This window comes from Peromyscus californicus, unplaced genomic scaffold (assembly GCF_007827085.1).
Source record: "Peromyscus californicus insignis strain IS unplaced genomic scaffold, ASM782708v3 Scaffold_2__1_contigs__length_46816999, whole genome shotgun sequence".
NCBI lineage: Eukaryota > Metazoa > Chordata > Mammalia > Rodentia > Cricetidae > Peromyscus > Peromyscus californicus.
Genome location: NW_026294540.1, coordinates 5388627 through 5397170, shown reverse-complemented (window position 1 = coordinate 5397170; position 8544 = coordinate 5388627). Strand labels below are relative to the sequence as shown.

Sequence of the window (8544 nt, the reverse complement as noted above, 5' to 3'; positions counted from 1 at the left end):
TGACTCATTGTTGAAAGGACCTCTTGAATTTCAGAGCCCTGGCTTGGAGTGAGAAGCATGGAATGAAAGGTACAGTTTCACTTTGTTTTGCCAGTGCAAAAAAAAAAGAAAAAAAAAAAAAACCACAAAACTTACTTGGTTTTTATAGGCAGTCTCATGTCTCTAAAACCAAATCCCATTCTGCCTTGAACTCTCTGATCCTCCTGCCTCCACCTTCCAAGAGCTGGGACCTAGGTGGGCATCCCCACCACTGGCTTAGTTTTTCAGTATTTAGTTTCTTTTTTTCATCTCCCTCTGGTATCTATAAGCTGTGTAAGTTGTAAAGTGGTCATTTGCTTTCTAACTACATGAACGTACTTGTTATGTTTTCCTGTGTTCCTGTGGCTAGCTTACTTTGGCTCTTCACTGGTATGCTTTTGACTACCAGGACCCTGCTCCTTGGTCTTTCTGTTACAGCCTTGGCCTTGGCTAATTGCTTCATATACTTACAGAACATCCCTTTTCTGGCTATATTCCTACAGCTTTATTCCAGTAGGACTAAGACTGTTGTTAGAACAGTTTACCAGCGACTGTCCCAACAGTACAGCCCACAGGAGAGAGGAAGTTTAGGGAGCAGGGGATGCCATATAGAAAGCAAAAACTTCAGAGATTTATAGGCAGACCGTAGGCCCTGTCCAGGAACCCTGCTCTTGTTCCTCCCCCTTAAGCGGCAGGTGCTGCTGTGGAGGTTAAGGGAAGGTCAGGCATTATGAAGCAGTTATTTTGAGGTTGGTAGTGTGAAACACTGTCCTGACTGACATTCTTCCTGTTACCTGGGATCAGAAGCTAGGTTACTAGGTAATCTGACTTGACTGTCTGCCCCCTCACAGCTGGGGTGGAAGGTGTGAGGACACCCAGCCTGTTATGTGGTGCTGGCATCTGAACTCCAGGACTCTGAACCTCCCAAGCCATCTCTTCAGCCTCCAGTGGGTGCTGTTAATGAGAATAATTGTGTCTATTATTAGTATAGCAGCAGGCTTTTCTAATCATAGCAACTATGTGCCACTACTATAGAAAATAATGTTTTAGATGGTTTTCCTCTATTTTTAGAACTCTTTGAGGAAGTAGGGTACAGTATCAGCTGTTTATATACATAAAAGATGAAGAGTTGAAAGAGCTGCCATAATAGCAGGTAGCTGGCTGGCTGGCTGGCACATGCCGAATTCGGATACTGATATATCGCTCTCTTCTTTTCATTCAGAACTTCTCATTTCAGTGGGATCTGATTGGTTGTTAGTTGAGTGTGTTACTAAGGCCACATGTTGCTCCTCTGGCGATGCTTGTCAACCACTGTGGATGATGATGGATAAGCCACGTGCTCACAATTACAGCATGAACCAGCAGCAGAAACTTCCTGGCTGTTCTGACCTAGACTGTGCCACCTCTTAGAATTAGACCTAGAAATGTTGCTGATTTTAAGCATCTGTGAATCTGGATTAAAGTTTTAGGTCTCTCCTTTGTTGATTCTGAGATCTTAGGTTCTGAATTTACTCCATCTAATAGTTTTGTCAGGGATATGTCTTGGCAGTTCTCAGCTCCAGCTGTGTGTCAGACTCCTGGAGACCTTTACCCAAGTAAGGATGTGGGTCTTTGCCTTCCAGTGTTTTCAGCGCCTCTGCCCCCTCCCCCGAGTCTTGTTATTTCACCTCCTGAAGGCCAGGATTAAGGGTGCAAGCTGCCTTGCCTGACCTTTTCTGATTCTCTTAAGTCTACTTTGGGCCCCTTGGATCCTGGGTATTCTTTGTTTATTCATTTTCATTTTATTATTTACTTTCAATTATTTTGGTGGGGTTTTTTTGGTTTTTGGATGTTTTTTGTTTTGTTTTGTTTTTTGTTTTTCCAGACAGGATTTCTCTGTGTAGTTTTGGTGCCTGTCCTGGATCTTGCTCATAGACCAGGCTGGCCTCGAACTCACTGAGATCTGGCTCTGCCTCCCGAGTGCTGGGATTAAAGGCGTGCGCCACCACTGCACGGCTATTTTGGGTTTTTTTTTTTTTTTTGAGACAGGGTCTCTCTACATAGCCCAGGATGACCTGGAACTCACTACTTACACCAGGCTGGCTTCAAACTCACAGAAGTCCGCCTGCCTGTCTCTTCCGAGCTAGGATTAAAGTCATGTGCTTCCACACCCGGCTCCTTGTTTATTTTTAAAGGTGTGTGCATGTGTGTGATGTGAGTGCAATGTCCTCAGAGGCCAGAAGAGGATATTATATTGCCTGAAGCTGGAGTTAGAGATGGTTGTGAGCTACCCAATGTTGCTAGGAATAGAACTTGGGTCCTCTGGAAAAAGAGCACCAGGGAGTCTTAACTACTGAGCCATCTCTAGCTTTCTTGTGTATGTATGTTTGTATGTATGTATGTATTTGTTTTTTTGAGACAGAGTTTCTCTGTGTAGCTTTGTGCCTTCCCTGGAACTCACTCTGTAGACCAGGCGGGCCTCGAACTCGCAGAAATCCGCCTGCCTCTGCCTCCCAAGTGCTGGGATTAAAAGTATGTGCTACATGCCGGGCGGTGGTGGCGCACGCCTTTAATCCCAGCACTCGGGAGGCAGAGCCAGGCGGATCTCTATGAGTTCGAGGCCAGCCTGGACTACCAAGTGAGTTCCAGGAGAGGCGCAAAGCTACATAGAGAAACCCTGTCTCGAAAAACCAAAAAAAAAAAAAAAAAAAAAAAAGTATGTGCTACCACCGCCTGGCTATATATTTACTTTTGACACTGGGTACTGAACCTAGAACTTTGTGCAGACTAGGCAAGGACTTGACCATTGAGTTACATCTCCAGCCCCTTTTAAAATTTTTTGAGAGTTACCTGAGATTGGCTAAAACTGAGTTTGTAGCCAACCAAGCAGGCCTTGGACTTTTGACCTCCTGGCTGTCGCCTCCTGAGTAGCTGAGCTCACAGGCCTGTGCTGCCAGGCCCATCTTGCTTGGCCTCCCCCTCTACCTCTCTTTCTTTCTTAATTTCTTAGAGTTGGCCTTGTTGAATAGTTTAGGCTGGCCTTGAACTCTCGTCTCTATTGTCCTGCCCTTAGACTCCTGAGAACTGTAATGCCTGGCAGCATTCATAGTTTTTAAAACTCTCGAAGTGACCCTGATGTACAGCTGGAATTGGGAACCACCGTTCTGAGGTTTAAAACTTGACCAGAAAGCAAAATAACAAAAATGAAAAACAAAACAAGAAATGGAGGAGATAAAAAAGTTTCTTCTAGGAACTTGACTTGTTTTCCAGACTCTGAAGTTGATCCTCTTGTTTGTTCTGAGAGAGGAGGGCAGTTAGTTCCCCCCTGAGCTGTTGACCAGAATGTCCTGGCAAGTTGTCTACAAAACATCTCAAAAATAGCACTGTGCGTTTTATCTTCGGGTCCCAGGCAGGACAGTACCATCAATCCTCAGCTACCTGTTGCCTGGGTGTAGAGATAAGAGCCGCTTCTCACTTGAGATGTCTCCCTTCAGGCTTTGAGGTATTTGGAAGACAAGAGAAGGGAGTTGATTTGGGGACCTGAAATCATGAATCCTTATGTGGTCGGTTGTTGTAATCTGATTTAGAAATAAGCAGTTCACAGAGTGGTTTCTAAGTGTTAGGAAACTGTTTCCCTGAGAGTGTGGTAATCAATGAAGAAAGAAACAGCCTTACTGAGTGCCAGTTCATCTTAGGTCTTCTCAGGGTAGAATTTGGCTTCATTCAAATCTACGCAAATGTGAGGTGTCTTTCTTAAGTAGGATCCCCAACTCCTATTTTATGTGCTGCATATCAAACCTAGGGCCTAGTGCACACTGCATTTGATGTGAACATATGTCTCCTGAAAGCAGCGGTTAAGAGTCATGCTCTGTCAGCCTCAGATAAGGAGGGTTAGGGGATATGTTTTCCTTCTTTGTTGTTGTTGGTTTTTTTTTTTTGAGGCTGGAGAGAGGACTTTGCAGTTAAGAGCATTGGATACTCTTCCAGAGGACCCAAGTTCAATTCCCAGCACCTACATGGCAGCTCATACCTGTTAGTAACTCCAGTTTCTGGCCTCCCTAGGCACCAGGCATACATGTGGTACACAAACGTGTTTGTTTTTGAAGATGGTCTCATTCTGTCGTCTAGATTGGTTTTGTGTCAGCCCTCTGCTTCTTGCATGCCACAACAGGTGGTGGCCTAGGCTCTGATCTCTGCTGGGTACCCCTGGTGCTGCACTTGACAAGAACTGTTGCTAGCTGAAGAGGTCGAAGGGTCCTGTGCTTGCTGGACAAGTACTGTATCATTGCGCTGCACTCCAGCCCCAATTCCAACTTTGACATTCTGGTTAATATCTGTAATTCAGGAGTGAACTTGGCTTGGCAGTTTCCTGTGATGACCTGGTCTATTCTTCTGCTGCCGCCATCTCCTGTAACTTGGTACCCTGATTCCTTGGCTGCAGCTGGGTAGGTTTGGAGGGGCTGGTGTGTCTTTCATTCTCCCCATGAGATGTGCTGCTTTCAAAATTAGGATTTATGGGCTGGCAAGATGGCACCATCGTAGGTAAGAGCACTTACCACCAAGCCTGACCACCTGAGTTGGATCAATCCCTGGGACTAAATGGTAGAAGAGGAGAACCAACTTCTGCGACCTCCATGTGCACACTGTGGTACCCAGCGCACACACGCACACACGCACACACACACACACGCGCGCGTGCGCGCGCTGCGCGCGATAAATAAATATAAATTAGGATTCATAGTTTTTTCTTAGATTTATCTAGCCTGGTGTACAATAAGCTTGTGATCTTATGTAGAAACAGTTTCTTTTAAGTTAAAAATTTACTCAGGTGGTAGCTGGATATGGTTGCTCATGCCTGTAGTTCCAGAAGGATTGCCTTGGGTTTGAGGCCAGCCTGAGGTACAGTATAGTGAATTCTAGGCTAGCTTAAACTATAGAGTGAGCTCTTGTTTCAGAAAACAAAGTGCCCACCTCTTTTAAAAGAGTCATACTTTTGTACTGGAGTCAGAGTCTCTGAGAGCAAGTCAGAGTGCAAGAACATCCTAGAGCTCACCAGGCTGCTTGTGTGGACTAAGATTAATGTGGGCCTTCCCTGCAGATTCCTAAAGCACTCCCTCCGTATTTATTTATTATTTTAAAAAAATTCTAAACAGACAAACTACAGGTGTTTGCAAGAAAGAAAAAGCTCATTATCAATAGCTGAATGTATTTTCTTTGCAGGATGTTTCTTTTTTTAAATTTATTTCTTAGGTATGTTTCTTTTAAGTGTGTATGTTGAGACAAGGTATCATACTCTAGCCCAGGCTGGCCTTGAACTTCTGATTCTCCATTTACCAAGTGCTGGAATTAAAGACTAGTGCTAGGATTGCACATGTATATGCATTACCACAGCCAGACCCCCCTCCCCACACACAGGGTTTCTCTATGTAGCCCTGGCTGTCCTGGAACTTAATCTGTAGACCGGGCTGGCCTTGAACTCAGAGATTCACCTGCCTCTGTCTACCAAGTACTGGTATTAAAGGTGCGCACCACCACCACCCAGCTCAGTTATATATTTTTAAAGAACAATTTATTAATTTTTTTATTTTCTATTTCGAGCTTTTTTGTTTTTCCTACATGTATGCCTTTGAACTACATATGTGTCTGGTGCTCAAGGGGGCCAGAGGAGGGTGCCAGATACTCTGGAACTGGGGTCACAGATGGTTCTGACCCCATGTGGGTGCTGGGAATTGAACCTGGGTCCTCGAAAAGAGCAGACAGTGCTTTAGCCCCTGGGCCATCTCTCCAGCCTCAAGTTATATATTTTCATATAAACAAAATGGAGTTCTGTTTGGAAGGGAGAGTCTAAGTCCTCAGCTTCTGAGGCTCATGCTGAGTCCCTTGCCGTCCGTCCCCTTAGAGTCTGAGCATCCCCAGCATCAGTTGGGCTGAAGGGTCTGGGCCTGCAGTCTCAGCTACTCGGGAGCTCTGAGCCCAGACTCAGCTAGTCTGTGTGTGACTGTTTCAAAGAAAAAGAAAGTTTCCACTTTTTTTTTTTTTTTTTTTTGAGTTAGGGTCTTTTTGGTTTTTTGAGACAGGGTTTCTCTATGTAGCTTTGGAATCTGTCCTGGAACTTGCTCTGTAGATCAGGCTGGCCTCAAACTCAGAGATCCACCTGACTCTGTCTGCCTCCTGAGTGCTGGGATTAAAGGTGTGCACCACCACCACCCGGCAAGTCAGGGTCTTACTATGTAGCTCTGTAGCCCTGGTTGGCATGGAACTGGTTATTGTAGACTAGGTTGGCCTCCAGCTCAAAGATCTGCATGCCTCTTCCTCCAAAGTGCTAGGACTAAAGAGGTGTGCAACCATGTGCAGCGAAGTTTTTCCTTTCCTGTTTCAAGCCTATAAACTAGTGCCTGTACTTAGTCAGATTTCCATACTGCAGTAGGATGACTGTGATTTGGGAACCTTTGTTTTTGTGAGGTAGTTTTGTGTGTGTGTGTGTGTGTGTGTTTTAATTTTACAATTTGATTTTTATCTATTTAGTTGTATATGGTTCTTTTTATCCCCCCCCCCCCTTCTTTTTGACAAGGTCTCACTGGCTATCCTCACAGAGATCCACCTGCCTCTGACTTCTGAGCACTGAGATTAAAGGTGTGTGCCATCATGCCTAGCCATGTGTGGGGGATAGGTAGATGGGCTCGGACACATGCCATGGGGAGCATGTGGAGGTCAGAAGACAGCTTACAGGAGGAGTTGGTTCTCTACTTCCTTTATATGAGTCCTGGGAGTTGAACTCAGGCCCTCAGACTTGGTGGCAGGCTTTAACATGCTGATCTGCCTCATCTGTTCAGTGTTTGTGGTTTTTAAATAAGTTTTCTTTTGCCTTTTTTTTTGTGTGTGTGTGTGTGTGTGTGAGTGTGCACATGTGTTTGTACATGCTCTCACCCCTGAATGCACATATGGAGGCCAGAGGTCAGTGTTGAGTATTGCTTATTGCTTCTACTTTATTTTTTTGCGACTGTATCTCTCTCTGAACCTGGGGGTTGCCTTTTTGGCCAAACTGGCTGTCCATCAAGCCTCTGAACTCCAGCTGCCGCTGCCGCTGCCTCCCCTCAAGCTAGAGTTGTGTGTTGGTGCATCTAGCTCTTAATGTGGGCACTGGGGTCCTCACGCAGAGCCTCATGCTTGCAAATGAACCACTTTATACTCAACTGAGCCTCTTGCCCCAGCCCCCCTATTTCGAGCTGGTAAACTGCCATGTGTTGTGTACTGACCCAGGTGTTTTGTTAAACTCCATTAGTAATTTGTGGATCCTGGCAACAAAATTCCTCAAGTTCATTCTCTTGGTAAGAAAAGAACAAGGTAGCCAGGCTGAGTGGTGCACGCCTGTAATCCTAGCACTTGGGAGGTAGAGGCAGGAGAATGGACATTTTTAAAAAGATCTATTTTATATATCTGTGTGTACACCTGCACATCAGAAGAGGGCGCCAGATCTCACTACAGATGGTTGTGAGCCACCATGTCGTTGCTGGGAATTGAACCCAGGACCTCTAGAAGAGTACTCAGTGCTCTTAACCTCTGAGCTATCTCTCCAGCTTGAGATTGGTCATTCTTACCTGTAGAGTGTGAGTTTGAGGCCAACCTGGAGCTATGTGAGACACTGTCTCTAAAACAAATCAAGCAGGCTTTTTACCCAAAATATAGATGGTCAGCAGATGGACTGAAAAAGTATTACTGCTAATTAGAGAAATTAAGTTTAAAATCAGAAACCAAAAATCCAAATAAAATAAAATCAGAAATCATTTGTCCTTGCATTTGGACAAAGTTCATTCAAGTTGCTATTATTATTAACAGGAATATAGTGAGCTTGACATTCTCTTGTATGGTGCTGTTAGGGTATAAATCAGTTGTCATTAATTTCTACAATGCAGCTTCAGGTTGTGTAAAGGGCTTTCATGATTGTACTTTATAAGCTAATTTCACTTTGAAAATTTGACATGACCATATAGACCTCTTTATAAATAAACTAGCAGAAAGTTGAACACTACTAAATGTATTGGTTATTTCATGCTGTAAGTTCACACCATGCAACTGTGTAGCCATTTACTGTGCTTTTGAAGAGTAAGTGACTTTTCAAAAAAAAATTATGTGCATGTTTGCCTGTGGTCAGAAGAGGGCATCAGATTCCTCGGAACTGGAGTTACAGACAGTTGTGAGCCACTACGTGAGTTCCGGAACTGAACTTGGGCCCTCTGCAAGAGCCGCAAGTGTAGTTACCATTGACCCACCTCTCCAGACCCCAACTGTCTTTTGAGACATAGCCTCGTATAGCTCAGGCTGGCTTTGAACATCAGGTTCCTGCCTCTGCTTCCTAAGTGCTAGGGTTAGCAGGTGTGCCACAGCCCTCGGCTGCTTGTTCTGTTCTGTGCTTTTATGTGTGTGATGTGTACAAGTGAATAAGCTTGTTTGTATGTATGTGCACAGGTGTGAAGTTGATGTCAAGGGTCCTTGATCACTCTCATTTTATAAATTACATTATTTGTTTATGGATTGAGGCAGGGCCTC

The 8544-nt window shown here is 44.6% G+C and overlaps 1 protein-coding gene across 2 annotated transcripts in view; it reads left to right on the top strand.

The window, feature by feature from the left end:
* The window catches only part of Rnf10 (ring finger protein 10), a 34551-nt gene that overhangs the window by 4266 nt on the left and 21741 nt on the right, over positions 1-8544 (top strand). The gene's annotated exons all lie outside the window — the stretch shown is intronic.